Below are 14467 nucleotides of genomic sequence, written 5' to 3' on the forward strand. Positions count from 1 at the left end.
GGCGCGCGCGCGCACACACGCGCACACACGCGCACGCGCACACACGCGCACGCGCACACACACGCGCGCGCACACACACACACACAAGCAGCTATAAGCATGTGCGCATATGCATGCAGTCAGATGCACATATATACCCTGACACATACACCGATACACACCTTTTCTCAGCAGAGACCTGGAGGAGCAGCAGGGTAAAAGAATGAATCAGAGACCAAAGGACTCTGGGGAAGTAAGACCTGTAAACAGGTTGGGGGAAGGCTTAAAAAGCATGGGTGGGGGGGCTAGGGATTTAGCTCAGTGGTAGAGCGCTTACCTAGGAAGCGCAAGGCCCTGGGTTCGGTCCCCAGCTCCGAAAAAAAGAACCAAAAAAAAAAAAAAAAAAAAAAAGCATGGGTGGGGGCACACACCTTTAATCCTACCACTGTGGGCAGAGCCAGGCAGATTTCTGAATTCAAGGCTAGCCCGGTCTACAGAGTTCCAGGACAGCCCAGACTACAGAGGAACCCTGTCTTCAAAAAAATTTTTAAAAAGTACGAGAGTAAACAAGGTTTTCTTAGCTTACACCTATAGGTTCAAAGTGTGTATAAAGACAAATTACTGGTGATGACTTGATTTTCTTAATTGAAATGAGAAAACTCCTTAAACTATCAGTAGGCTCAAATCCCTGATGGAGCCCAGGTTTCTTTTTTTTTTTTTTTTTTTTTTTTGGTTCTTTTTTTCGGAGCTGGGGACCGAACCCAGGGCCTTGCGCTTCCTAGGTAAGCGCTCTACCACTGAGCTAAATCCCCAGCCCCGGAGCCCAGGTTTCTTTAGAACCATGGTAGAGTTGACAATTGTACTCAGTACTTCCCATAAGCAAGGAACTAGACCTTAGACCTTTTGAGTACAGATGTCTTGGTTTTAATCCAAAAATGGTTTGTTCAGTAGCATCAGCCACCTAATGAACTGAAGAACCGGTGACTGAGTTGGGGGCAGGCTTACTGTCTAGACACAGAGCTCATTCCAAAAATGTCAAGTCCTCTAGACTGCTATACAAACGAGGGAGGCAGTATGGCATTCAAAACTACGTAGACCAGGGCTCAGTGGTTAAGAGCACCGTCTGCTCTTCCAGAGGTCCTGAGTTCAATTCCTAGCAACCACTCGGTGGCTCACAGCCACTTGTAATGAGATCCAATGCCCTCTTCTGGTGTGTCTGAAGATAATGACAGTGCATTCATATAAATAAAGTAAAACACCAAAAACCAAACACTACTGAAACCATCCCCACTGCTCTAATTTTTTTCTTTCTGAGACCATTACATTTCTCCCTTCCCTTTCCTACTCCCAAACCCTCCCATCTACCTCTCCCCTCTCCTTCAAATTCATGTCCTCTTTCCTCACTAATTATTAATGTGTACATGCATATATATTCCTACATATAACCGTTCAGTTACTTGTATGTGTGTTTTCAGGGATGACCATTTGGCACCGAACAACCAATTGGTATACTCTTCCCTGGGGAGGCCCACCTCTCCCATTCCTGGCTTTCCTCAGTTGTGTACAGTTCTCTGTGCAGGGCCGCACCCTTGTGACCTTTTCCCCATCCACTCTGGCGTGCCCACTGTTTAAACTGTGTGTAGGTGGTATCCCGAGTGTGTTGTCTCATGTGTGTGCAGTGTTCACACCACAGAGGCCAGAAGAGGGCGCCGGATCCCCTGGACTCAAAGGTGATTATGAGACATCATGTGTGCTGGGAATTAAAACCCAGATCCTGTAATCTAAAGGGGAAAAAAAAGCAGCCAGTGCTCTTAACGGCCCAGCCATCTCTCCAGCCCTCTAGTTAAGTACTTCCATGACTAGCTTTTGTTTTTGTTTTTAAATTTTCTGGCTGGACATGGTGGTATGCACCTTAGTCTCAAAACAGGGATGTGGTGGATCTATGAATTCTGGTCAGCCGTGTCTCAAAATACATAAATAAATACTATTTACTTGTGTTGTTTTACAAGGCTAGGTCTTGCCCTTTATCCCGGGCTGGCTTGGAACCTGTCATCTTCACCAGCTGGGCTGAGTTGCTAAGATTACACATACATTTACACCACCACACTCAGCCTAACTGCTTTTTAGTGGATGTTTTAATCTCAGCATAATGTGCCCTACTCAGAAAACTAAGTACCAGACAACTATCTAGAACAAGGGGAAAGGGCTGTAACTTTAAACTGGAACTTAGACGCTCTCCCTGAGTTTGAGGCTGGCCTGGAGCAAGTTTCAGGTCAGCCAGGACAAAAAAGAAAAGAATGGCACTACAAAAAGTTCCTCAAACACCCACTTTCTTTCCTCCCTTTCCTTTTTTTTTTTTTTTTTTTTTTTTGTGGGGGTGGGAGTGGTATTGGTCAAGACAGGGTTTCTCTGTGTTGCCCTGGCTGCCCTGAAACTGTTTAGAGCAAGCTGGCCTTGAACTCAGAAATTCTGCCAGTGACTCCTGAGTGCTGGGGTCAAAGATGTGTGCCACCACTGCCAGGCGAACACCTACTTTCTTACAGAAATTATTTCCCACAAGAAGAAAACAGGGGCGGGGGGAGGAGTTAGATATACCCTGATATAAAAAGAAAGGATCAGTTAGCAGTTAAGCAAAGGGCATTGTCTAGAAAGCAGATACCTCATGCCTCCATGATGTCTGCCTGGGAATGTTCAGTGTCTCCTTTTAACTACCAGATGTGTCATGAGAGCTAACAAGGTGCACAGACTCAACTGCCCAGAGCTATTAACTTTTGGATGAGTTAAGCATAAAGAGTAGTTGTACATTCCAAAGTGACCCTGATAAGGTCAACTATAACCCAGTAGAGAATCCTGAACTTCTAAGAGGTGAAGCCTCTCACAAACTTCACCTGGGTCAAACACCTCAAAGGAGCAGGCCAGCAAAGTCACACAAGATGAAAGGACAGATGCAGAGAACCAGAACAGGTGAGGCCTGAGCCCAGTAACACTCAAATACAGAACACAGAAAGATTTCAGCCACCTAGCCGAGCTAGCCTTTAGAAAGGAGAAAACTGCCTAAGGGAAGTCACATGGCCAGTTAATGACAGCTCAAACCAGGCTGTCTCAGGACTCAGATCCCAGATCCTCACATCTCCTTCCTTCAGAGGACCCAAACGTCAGAAGGGATAGCATCTTTCCCGTCATCCGGTCTCCCAGCACTACAAAAAGCAGACTAACAGCTACTGCAAATGCCCCATCCCCAGGAAGCCTTCAAAAAGCTAACTTTCTTCCCTCTGCACTTGCCCTCACTTACCCTTTGCGCTGAGAGAATCTGGACTTTTCCCATCAGACCTGCTTAAAGCCCCACATCCTGAATGAAGGCCGAGTTCCTATAGGTTACACATCTAATGGGACATCTCCGGCCAAAGGGTGGTGACAATTCTTCACCTTCAAGTTATCACACTCCAATGTCAATTTCTCGGTCAAGACCAGAGGCAACAAGGCGACCCGGGACCCCTGCGGGGCAGGCCAGCGGGAAAGGTCGCGAGGTTGGAGCAGCGGCATCTAAAATTACTCCGTGTCGCCTCCGCAAAGAGGGAAGGAAACCAGACTGGAAACAGCACCGCCACCCCCGCCCCTCGGGCTGACCCTGAATCCCCGGGCGCGGGGATGCAGGGCTCACCACCTGGGGAGGGGCGAGCTGCAAGTCACGCAGCACGCGGAGCCCACGGTGGCTGCCCCCGGGGCACCCGGCGGGGCAGCAGCGAGCGCTCGGGACACGCGGCCTGACGCGGCAGCCGGGGCTACCGGGCCGCGCGAGCCGGCGTGGGGGCACAGGCCGCGCCGCGGGTGGGTGACAGCGCGCGGGGGCCGCGCGGGCCGGCCTCGTGGGCTCGGTTAGCAACCCGGGCTGCCGGCAGGTGCTGCCGCGGGCTCGGCGTGGGGCGTGGGGCGCGGCGGCCCGGCTCTCACCTGCCTGCAGCTCGCTGGGCTCGCGTCCCGCCGATCGCACCGCTCGCGCCGCAGTGCCTGCCGCCGCCTCGGGTCCCCGCGGCAGCCGCCTGCAAAATGGCGCCGCGGAGGGGCGGGCCGGGGGCGGGAGCCGCGCAGCCGCCCGCCCCGCGCGCCGGCCCCTCCCCGCCCGACCCCCGGCTCCGCCCGCGCGCCCCGGGGCGCGGAGCGGCAGACCCTTCCCCACACACCTGCTCCGGGGCCCGCCTGGGAGGCTCGATGCTCGCCCGCTCTCCTCTCCAGAGACTCCTTTTTACCCTGCAGGACCCCGAGTCCTGAGATAGCCGCGGGGTGACAGCGAGTGGGGTGCAGTGCACCCGGCCCAGTGGGTTACGCGCTTTAAAGCAATTTCACGGCTTATCCACGCCGGCTTCCGAACTCGCTGGGAAAGAGATCCTCCTTGCTTATGCTGACGCGGGAGAAGATACCAGGCTTGATATCTCTGGGGCGTGTGTTTTGATAAAGCGGGTTTGGGGGCAGCCTGCGATTCTGTATTTCTCAAGTGCCCCCCAGGGGATGCCTGCTGGATGGGCGCTTAGGCAGTTGAGTCAAAAGGCTGTGTGCCGATTAACCCATAGCTCTTAGGCTGGGCAGTCTTGCCCAGAGGGCCATTAAAGACTGGATACCAGCCCAAGAGGTGCTGAAACTGGGTATTTGAAGTATGGCTTCAGAATTTGCGTTTCCAGGAAGTTTCTAGGTGATGCTGCGGGCGGTGGTCTAAAATACTAATTTGTAAGGTACTGTGAAAACTGTCCTTACCTCCACCAAAACAAACAAACAAAACCCTAATAATTAGCTCTTTCTTCTGTCTTCCATCTTGAAACCACGGTCTTGGTTGTTTTTCTAAACCATCCCCAAGCAACTCCGGAGAGCCATAAAGAATGGTCGAGCACGTCTGACCTCACCTAAAAAAAAAAAAAAAAAAAAAAGCAGATTTTAATTCCTGACTTGTTTATATTTGAGGACTGGCGGCACACTGATCAATAGGGGCACACTGTAACCAGCAAGGACAGGCATTTTATAAAGTAGGCTAGTGCGCACGAACTGAGAGAATCAATATGTAATTCTCTAAATCTTCTCACACTAAAATAAAACCAGTGAGGCTTGGTGGTGCACACCTCTACTCCCAGCATTTTGCAGGGGGAGGTAGGAAGACAATGAATTTTAAGTCAGCCTGGGCTACTTAGACCCCTGTATCAAAAAGCTAAAAAGCAGTAAATTGAATTGTAAAATCCAGTATTACTCTGGAAGACCATACGTGAGTTTTTCATCTCCACTGAAAACGAATAGATGGTTCTGTAACCAGAACCGGAGAAACACACAACTCTTTCTATGCCAGAGTTTCCAGCCACCCTTAAAACATAATGTGTGTGTCCTGCTCAACAGTGTGGAACCTTCTGGAATAGAAGGGCTGTTCCAAGATCAAGAACCCCTTATCTCTTCAGTTCATCTCTTTTCTTAATTTTTGTTCGTATATTGTCTCCCTCTCCCTAACTCTCCATTTATAGTTTTTCTCCATCCTAAAGCTCTACCTCATTCCCGGTTTCTCTCCTCCCTCCCTGGCTTCCTGTATCTCTTCCTCCCCCACCCTCAGCACTGAACCAGCACTATAAAGCACCATCAGTCTCCCTCTTTCTCAGACGTCATCTGTGACCTTCTAAGTGCCAAATCCCTTTGCCTGTTTACAGATCTTTTTTTTTTTTCCCTCTCTTCCCTGGCTTAGTAACATTCCATTGACTAACCCCTCCTGGAGATGTTTGTATGCGATAAAGCCACTCAGCCTTTCTAACTGTCCCACACTTTTCCACCCAGGTTAGTAACAGAAGGATTTCTCAGGCGTGGGTTTCTAGAGACATTGATCTCCTTGATGCCCTCTTTCCTTTCTCCTCAGTCCCCTACCCACCCACCACTCTCTGCTTCTCACAATCCTCTTCCCCCATTACCTCTCTTTCCAGTCATTTCTGAACTTCTAGACGCACGTCTGGTGATAACTAGACAACTTCCCAAATGTTTCCAGACACTATAAATACACCATTGGTACCCCCAGCGTGTACACGTACCAAGTCAAACCACCGTGTATCAAAACTTTCCAAGCATTAGAATAATTCCTGGTTTGAGAGTGCCAGGACGATTATTTAGGGTACTTTTGTACTGAACGTTTGCAGAGCCTTGACTGTGCCACTCGGTCCTTCACATTACACAATTATTTACATGGCATTTGCATTGCCTTTGGAATTACAATAGTCTGCACAGGTTGCAGTAGGTTATAGGCAAAGTGTGACATTGTATAGAAAGACTACCAGTCTAGCCTATCTGAGGCTTTCAGTGTCCTGGGGAGAGGGGTCCCAGAAACCATCCCCCGTACTCCGTAGGGGTGGCTGTGAGTCATCCCTAGACTCATCTCTCTTTCACAGGATGTTCTCTGAGTTTTCGTTTTTTTTTTTTTTTTTTTTGTTACCAAAAACCCTGGAGTTGTCTTCCACTCTGTGTCCACCCAGTCACCTGCAGCTTGTTCTGTAACCACGGATACAGACTCTCTCTTGCTCTTAACTCTCCGACCTCTTGACTTAAGAGGTGCCTCCTAAAACCATCTTTGTTATCACCTCAAAACACAGCTGACCATCCGACGTCCCTTCTGAGACTCCTTCAGGGCCCCTTTGTCTAAATAATGACCCAGCAAAGATAAACAGAATCCAGTCCCTTCCAAAGCATAACAGGCAAGACCCTTGACTTTCTAATCTCATGCCTTTTTTTTTTTTTTTTCCTGGACAAAGTACTGCATTTTACCGCTGGCAGGCTGGAGGTGACATCAAGGGTCTCCCTGACTTCAGCTTTTCAAAGCTCTAATGAGGACCGAGTGCAGGCATGCATACAAAAGATTCACTCAGTGCAGCGACACACAGGTGTTCAAAGTCGCTGTTACAAATTAGCATTTTTTTTTATCATCATCAATTCAAAAACGACACCAGCATTTTTCTTCTCACTTCCTTTCTCCTTTATTTTCCTTTCCTATTACAAGAGCTACAAGCATGATTCTGTCCCCTAACCTCATTAACTTCTCTAAGCTCAAATTTACAGAACCTACCAAGAGAGTTTTATGACTGGTTAATTTGATTGACATTCCCCTCATACACAGGCTATTTTATCCTTGAGAAGTGACAGTAGCTGGCAGCTAATCCATCTTTGTACAGACTTAGAAATACAGTAGTATTTCTAACATTTCTCTGGTGTTTAGCTAAAACAAACTGTTTCTGGAAAAGGCCAAAGAGTAAAATGTTTTGTATTTTGTGCATCAAGGACCAAAATCAAATCCCTGTAGTTTTGGGGTTGGTTTTGTTTTGTTTTTTTTTTTAAATGAAATTAAAAATACATAAAAATACATACATATGTATATATAATTGTATAATTAAGTATAGTAAGTATATTCTTTTCCTTTGGGAAAGCAAGGTGTGGAACCCAGGTAGGCAAATGCTCTACCACTGCAATAGCGCCTGACCTCCTGAGTACAGTATTTTGCTAAGATTTTACTTAGTTGCGGTTCAAGTATAAAAATACATTCTTAGCTCATACAAAGGAAAACAGTTGATCCCCCATTTGCTGAGTCTCCTTCTAGGCCATTAACTCTGGTTCTTTTTTTTTTTTTTTTTTTTTTCTTTTCGGAGCTGGGGACCAAACCCAGGGCCTTGCGCTTCCTAGGCAAGCGCTCTACCACTGAGCTAAATCCCCAACCCCGGCCATTAACTCTGAGTTGTCTCTTCAGAACGATTTAGGGAAGACATTTTTAATTTTGGAGAGATTGGATTGAGAGATAGGAAAAACTGTTTCAAGGTCCCTTCACCTAATGCTGGGCAAGTGCTTGCAAGAGATAGAACTTACCACTCACCTTGGCTTCAAGCCAGCAGAGCTCCACTCTACAGCCTGAGGCAACTCTGTGAGAACTGCCTAAAATGACTGCTTCCTTATTTTTAATCTCTTTTTTTTTTTTTCAGACAAGGTCTCAGTAAGTAACTCTGACTGGTTTGAAACTAGCTATGTAGACCAGGCTGGCCTCCAATCCCCAAAGACCTTACATAACAATCTCTGCCTTTAAATGAAGAGGACTACCACCCTAGTGACTTTCCTCCCTCCCTCCCTTCCTCCTTTCCTCCCTACCTCCATCCTTCCTTCCTTCCTTCCTTCCTTCCTTCCTTCCTTCCTTTGTTTCTAGTTCAGTGTTCTTCATTGCAACAGTACTTCAATTAACAAACAAACAAAAGTAATGACCTGAAAATAAGCCCATAATCTCAAATGTTCGAGATCTGAGGCAGGATGGAGTGATAAAGCCGGCCTAGGCTACACAGCAGCCTCTGTGTCTCTGGAATGAAGAGTAGAAATGGAACTGTGTCTCACACAGCCCTCTCCCTACCTATCTCCCTGCATTCTTTTTGTAAATTGATGTATAAAATTCACACGCCATAACAGTTTCTACCTAAAAATAGAGTTCACTGGTACAACCATCACTACTGCTTCATTTTAGAGCACTTTCAGGCCTATAGTCTCATCCCCTCTTCTTCCTTTGTCCCTGATAACCACGAGATCCACACTCTCTCTTTAGATGTGTCCACTGTGAACACAGAATAGATAGACTCGTCATACAGGATTGGTTTTGTGCAGTTTGATTGGGAGGGGGAGGATGGGGACAAGGCTGTTTGTTTGGGACAGGGTCTCACTGTATGGCCTGGATTGCCCTGGAACTTGCTACATAGGCTGGCTTTGAAGTCAGTGATCACTTGCTTCTGCTGCTGAGTGCTGAGGTTAAAGGATACACACACACACACACACACACACACACACACACACACACACACACACACTCTCTCTCTCTCTCACGATGCCCTGCCCTTTACAACTCCTAACAATACTTGCTATTGTCAGGTTTCCTCATGTTTTAGAACCATCACTCCATCCATTTCCAGAGTTTTCATCTGCAAACTGAAACTCTATACACTTTAAATGACAAGTACCTCTCTCCTCAGTTCCTGGTCACCACGGTTCCTCTCTATGAATTTGCCCACTCTAGGCGTCTCATTAATGGAATCAGACAATTCTCGTCTTTCCTTTCTAACATTTTTCACCTAGCATAATTTTTTTTAAGGAATCATCTCTGTTTTATCATATATCCAAGTTGTATTTAAAGGTTGAGAGTTTGGGGTTTGGGGTTTTTGGGTTTGTTTTGGTGTTTAGAGTCAAGGTCTTACTCTGGCCTTGAACTTGGAGCAATCCTCCTGCCCCAGTCTCCTCAGTGCTGGGGTGACAAGTATGTGCTGATACAATCTTTTTCTTCATTCTGTTTTAAGGCCAAGAACCATTACACTGTACTGTTGGACCATGAAATAAATAGCATTGCACCACCAGGCTACCACCAGGAGGACGTGGTTGTGTGTGCCAGAAGCCAAAAGGCAGTGTCCTCCAAAGACTGGTAATAACTAGGAGTGTGAATGAGAAATCTGCATGAAAAGCCAACTATGCAGATAGGAAGATAAGAATATGGATCACAAGGATCCGAGTATGGGTAGGAAATTATCTATCCAGATAAGGGTCTAGCCTGGGAACAAGTAGAGAAGAGCTGACCTGGAAGGACAGGGCTTACCCACTGATCTCTGAGGACTGGTGGATCTCTCCCAGAAGGAACAAAAACTTAGTCATTAATATTTCCACCTACCAGATGGGCAGAGATTAATTGGCATCATTAATGGTAGAGGAAAAGGAAAATGGACTCACTTATTAGACTATGATTTGGCAATGTCTATCAAAGTCTAACTGAGAACATCAGTTCTCAGAATCTTTCCACACGCTAGCACACACTAATGGGAACAGGATATGTGTGTCAGAGAGCTCAAAGCGTAGTCCACTGCCCTTCAGTCTCTTCCATACCTTCTCTCTTTCCTAGTGATGCCCAAAGTGGCTCAGAGTCAGTCACAAAGACCTGAGCTATAGCACAAAAGGCCATAAAAGGTTCCTCAGGTTCCCCAATTCTGCAGTCCTTGCTCCTTTATTGGTTCTTCACAAAAGACCCTTTTCATGTGCAAATGACTTCCAACTCCTTACCTAAGCATTTTCCCCTACTCCTACATCTGGCTAGAAGCAGTGCTTCTTGTCTTCTGAGGATAGATCGTAAGAGATATGTATGCTCCATCACCTGAATACACACACCCTTACCCACAAGCCCACTTTCTCCTGAAGGTCCCTTTAACCAGCTGGCTACAGAAGGCTGTCAGAGACCACCATCCTTCTGGTACCCTCTGCATGTCCTGCGATCAGTTCCTTACCCACCTCCGCTTCTAGAAAGCGCCTTCTTGTACACTTCTCCCCTCTCATTACCCACTGGCAATCTGGCTCCTGTCCGCGGTTCTCCTCTGAAACTACCCAAGCAAATTAGCTATGTTCTCCAAATTACACAATCTGGGGATCTTTCCTGGAACTTTCTGGAGGCATTTGGCACGGCGGATGCTATGTCCCGTCAGGAAGCTCGTCCTCATTTGGTTTTGCAGCCCTGTTTCCTGCGGCTTCTCCTACTTTACAGTTTCTACAGATTCCTTCCCCAGTCTCACCTTCGTTTGGCCCAGGTCTAACATCAGTGTTGGGAGCAAAGGAAGTGCTCTTCAAAACCTCTTTTAACCAAGCATGGCGGTGCACTCTTTTAATCCCAGCATTCGGAAGGCAGAGGAAGGTAGATCTCAATGAGTTTGAGACCAGCCTGGCCCACATAGTGAGTTCTGGGACAAACAGGGTTACATAGAGAAACTTTGTCTCACACAGACAGATTTTAATTTTTAAAAATTTCTGTGTGGGGAGGCACACATGATAATCTTACTTATACAGGTCAGAGGACACTTTTGCCCTAAGCCATCTTGATGGCCCCACTCCACTGGAACATTCTCTTTCACTATATCTCGCTTTAGCCATCTCTTGGAAATTTTCCATGTCCCTGGGTTGATGTAAGTGAACTTTCTCTACACTTCTTAGCATCTAGAATGAAATCCTGCTGAGTGATATGTGGTTTTCTTTGTCTCTCTCCCAAAACATGTCAGTTCCCCCAGGGCAGATAATATGATTTATACAATTCTGTATGTATGCCCGTTCTTCAAACAGACCCCACCACACAGTCAGTACTCCCCTGCACCAGCATTTGAGCTGGCAACTGAACAAACCATGAAGGTGAGCTATGAAGGGGACGGAGGGCAGGGGTCAGCCTCCTTGGCTCCTAGAGAACTGAAAAGCAAGGTGGACAAGATCTCCAAAGAAACAGAGTCATTAGGACAGGGAGAGGTACAGACATCTAAGAGGGAATTTGTTAAGTGAATTCACTCACTCCATTATGACACCAGAATGTCCCGTGAGGTGCTGGCAAGTAAGCTGCAGCATCAGAAAAGCTGAGGGTGTGACCCAGCTGGAGCCAGGGGGCCTGAGGACTCGGATGTCTGAGAGCAGCAGCAGATGACCTCCCAGCTCCAGGCAGAGCAAAGAGCTCTGCTTTTCCTCGACTTCTCATTCTACCTATATGTTCCACAGATTTGACGAAGCCCGCCCACTTGACAAAGGTCAATTTTTTTCCCCTGAGTCTACCGATTCAAATGCTAATCTCTTCTGCAAACAACTTCACAGACTTAGCCACACCCAGAAATAGGATTTTAATACTATCTGTCCGTCTCCTGTCTCAGTCAAGTTGATATGTAAAATTAACCACACAGAAGTCCAGAAGGAGACAGGCTAGATGGAAAACATGGAATGTCTCCATTGCCAGGGTAAAGAAAAATTTTATAAAACTGTCAAGTGGGACTAGTCTGAGGAGAAAGTGGTGAGGAAGAAACAGATAGGAGATATTACAGGAATGTGTACAACATACAGTAATTTTTAATGTAATACAGTGTCATGTCATTGAATACATATAATGAATCATTTAAAAAAGCAAAACCTGGGGCTGGAGAGATGGCTCAGTGGTTAAGAGCTCTGACTGTTCTTCCAGAGGTCCTGAGTTCAATTCCCAGCAACCACATGGTGGCTCACAACCATCTGTAATGGGATCCGATGCCCTCTTCTGGTGTGTCTGAAGACAGCGACAGTGTACTCATACACATTAGATAAATAATATTTTAAAATAATCAAAACTGGATAACTAGGTGTGGGTTGAGAAACTAGTTTTATAAACAAAGGGAATTATTTGAACTTAGAACCCCTTAAACACACTTAGGCTTGGGAAGGTCAGAAGAAAACTCCATCAGCGGTATAAAACTCCAGATGTTATTCTGTGGTTGATGGTGACTAGGCAGAAGCAAGGGTCTCCTGAAAAGCTTTCCGTGTGTCGATCTGAGAGTTAGACACTGTGATATTTCATTATGCCACCAAGTTACATGCATTCTTCCCCACATATACAGTAAAAAGTATTAAAATTCCATGTAGCTACATCTGTGTAAAGTAGTATACTCCACCACTAAAAAAGAGGCCTAGGACACGCGGTCAGACCGAAGGAGGTGAAGCTCTCAGGATGTGTGCCTTCGGAAGTAGAAATTTGTATGTAGGATAAAAAGATGTATTCATTTTTATCGTCGTGGGACCTGAGACCTTCTACATTTTAAGCTCTCTACCACTGAGACTGCTAGACCCCACTTGGTTATATGCTGCCTGGCAGGTACTGGTTTCATGACACTTGACATTCACCTGCCCCTCAGAGCCCTCACTGAGAATAGAGAAAGCACCGGGTGCCCTGTTTGGCTGGCTCCTGGTTATAAGGAATATGATGTGAGAAACAAACAGGGCTGGAGAGATGGCTCAGCCGTTAGTTAAGAGCACTGCCTGCTCTCCCAAAGGACCGGGGTTTGATTCTCAGGAACTCCAGTTCCAGGAGATCTGACATCTTCTTCTGGCCTCTGAGAGTACCAGGCACACACGTGGTGCACATACATACATACATACATACATACATACATACATACATATAGGCAAACACTTATGCACAGAGAAGTAAATGAATCTAACAAAGAAATAAACACGGTCATACTACAGGTTAAGAAGTGCTCTCTGGGGGCTGGGGACTTAGCTCAGTGGTAGAGCGCTTACCTAGGAAGCGCAAGGCCCTGGGTTCGGTCCCCAGCTCCGAAAAAAAGAACCAAAAAAAAAAAAAAAAAAAAAAGAAGTGCTCTCTGAATAAAAAAGCAGTTTCAATTGGCCTTTGGAGCCCTGTACCTCCAGCTAGGAGCCTAGGTCAGCTGGAGAAGCTGCCCGGGGGCAGAGCGTCTACAGGAGCTGATCTTAAAGGCACCAGCAGCTCCTCAGATTCTGTGATGTGGGAGCTGATGGCTGTTTCTCTTAGAAAAATCCCTGATTTATTATTAGACTTAGCGGGTGACAAGGTGCTTCTCTTAAAATCACAGCTAGAAAAATAAAAATGGTGTTTGGTCTAAATATTAAAGATAAGTGTAGCCACTCCAATTTTGTTTCTGATTGGTTTTAAATGTATAAATATGCTCTACATGCCTTGGTTATGGACTATTGGCTTTTAAGTTATTAGATATGGTTAAAAAAGTGTAACATTGGTAACAGAAAGTTGACATAAAACTGGTAATTTGGATAAAGTCTTTCTAGACAACATGTGGCATGAGCCAACCTAGGGAAACAGGTCTAAATTGAGATAATATTTTTATGGAACTCTTATCCTAGAAACCAGGCTTCTAAAAGAATTTAGGACGCTGTCTCTTTGTTGAGGTATTGGAGACCTTGACAATAGACTCTTGCTTGGGCTCCTTCTTCTCTTCACCCCCATTTGGCCCACAGGTAGAAAGCCTCTTCGGGACCCTGAATAACTGGGTCCCCGCTGGCGGGGACAGCTCTCTCTGTCTGCTGTGGCATATGGTACTGGGCCTGGACCAAGTGCAGAGACAGTGCTCAGAGGAGACAGATGCAAACTACTCTGAAGTTCCTAGACTACTGAAAAGAAGGGAGGAAGCATGGGGAGCTTTGGGGCTTGGAACCTGGTCAAGGGGGATGGGACAGTGGGATGGGGAACAATCTAGGAGGCTTCTATCTGTGAAATCCTTAAAGAACCATCAGGTCAACCACTGGGTTTCTGCAGGCAGACTCATTTGTGTGGGCATGGGGAGGGGCGACTGGGCTGAGTCATACACATAGGAGTCATCACTGAGGTGTGATTTCACCCAGGGATTCAATGGGGTCGTCTAGGAAGAGGGTATAGAGGGAAAACAGGAAAGGCCAGAGGGAGACAAGGAATGTCACAGATCATTGTTACCATGATTGACAGGGGCACTGTCACAAATACACACTACACAAGTTAGTGATCAGAGGTAGTAAAGAGCAATCAAATACCAAATTAGATTCATTACCTGGCATGAATTCGATGCCTGGTCTGAAATAAGTTAAATAATTTTCTCTCCTTTTTAAAACAGGTGTAGGAGCTGGAGATATGGCGCTTCCAGAAGACCCCAGCTCAGTGCCCAGCACTCAC

At 46.5% G+C, this 14467-nt stretch overlaps 1 protein-coding gene across 6 annotated transcripts in view; it reads right to left on the reverse strand.

Annotated features, from left to right (window-relative positions):
- Slc23a2 (solute carrier family 23 member 2) overlaps positions 1–14467 on the reverse strand; it is a 157944-nt gene that overhangs the window by 87991 nt on the left and 55486 nt on the right. For 2 of the 6 annotated variants that reach the window (XM_087654007.1, XM_087654000.1), the window contains exon 2: positions 4729–4874. The gene's annotated coding sequence lies outside the window, so the exon portion shown is untranslated. 6 annotated transcript variants of the gene reach the window in all.

This window comes from Rattus norvegicus, chromosome 3 (assembly GCF_021556685.1).
Source record: "Rattus norvegicus strain SHRSP/BbbUtx chromosome 3, alternate assembly SHRSP_T2T, whole genome shotgun sequence".
Taxonomy (NCBI): domain Eukaryota; kingdom Metazoa; phylum Chordata; class Mammalia; order Rodentia; family Muridae; genus Rattus; species Rattus norvegicus.